General features: G+C 43.5%; 1 non-coding gene across 1 annotated transcript; it reads right to left on the bottom strand.

Moving 5' to 3' along the window:
* Nucleotides 1-513: 513 nt before the first annotated feature.
* Nucleotides 514-620, bottom strand: LOC112767790 (small nucleolar RNA R71). Its single transcript, XR_003185230.1, has one exon. It is a non-coding gene; the product is annotated as a small nucleolar RNA R71 (small nucleolar RNA).
* Between the last annotated feature and the right edge of the window lie 317 nt (nt 621-937).

Below are 937 nucleotides of genomic sequence, written 5' to 3'. Positions count from 1 at the left end.
GAAGCAAGAGGAAAGAGAGTCGTTAGTGCTGAGAAAGAGGAGGAGTATTTTGAACCAGACATGGATCAGAATATGAAGAACCATCATGAAGAAGATGCTCACAAACATGGTAGAGAAGGTCCAGTGCATCATGCAGGACAAGAGAGAAGGGTTCTAGGATCTTACATAAACCCAAATCTAGGAAACTGTGGAAGTAGCATCCAAAAGCCAACCATATGTGCCAATAACTTTGAACCAAAGCCACAGCTCATCACCTTCATTCAGAAGAACTGTTCATTCAGAGGAAGTGTCCAAGAAGACCCCAATCAACATCTCACCACATTCTTGAGGATATGTGATACCATGAAGTCTAATGGTGTTTATCCTGACACCTACAGACTGCTTCTGTTTCCCTTCTCACTCAAGGACAAAGCATCTAAATGGCTGGAATCCTTCCCGAAGGAGAGTTTAACAACCTGGGAAGATGTGGTGAATAAATTCCTGGCGAGATTCTATCCTCCTCAAAGGATCAATAGGTTGAGAGCTGAGGTACAAACCTTCAGGCAACAAGATGGTGAAACTCTCTATGAAGCATGGGAGAGGTTTAAGGACTTGACAAGAAGGTGCCCGCCAGATATGTTCAATGAATGGGTGCAGTTACACATTTTCTATGAAGGTCTTTCTTATGAATCAAAGAAGGCAGTAGACCACTCATCCGGGGGATCTCTGAACAAGAAGAAGACCATTGAAGAAGCCATAGATGTCATTGAGACTGTAGCTGAGAATGACTACTTCTATGCTTCTGAAAGAGACAACACTAGAGGAGTGATAGAGCTAAATAACGTGGATGCACTGCTGGCCCAAAACAAGATGATCACCAAGCAGTTGGCTGACCTTACCAAGAAGATGGTGAGGAATCAAGTAGCAACAATCACTGCCTCATCACCAGCTCAAGAAG

The sequence above is a fragment of the Arachis hypogaea genome, chromosome 17 (assembly GCF_003086295.3).
Source record: "Arachis hypogaea cultivar Tifrunner chromosome 17, arahy.Tifrunner.gnm2.J5K5, whole genome shotgun sequence".
Taxonomy (NCBI): domain Eukaryota; kingdom Viridiplantae; phylum Streptophyta; class Magnoliopsida; order Fabales; family Fabaceae; genus Arachis; species Arachis hypogaea.
The sequence above is the reverse complement of the archived record's forward strand: the minus strand, read 5'-3'. Positions and strand labels throughout refer to the sequence as shown.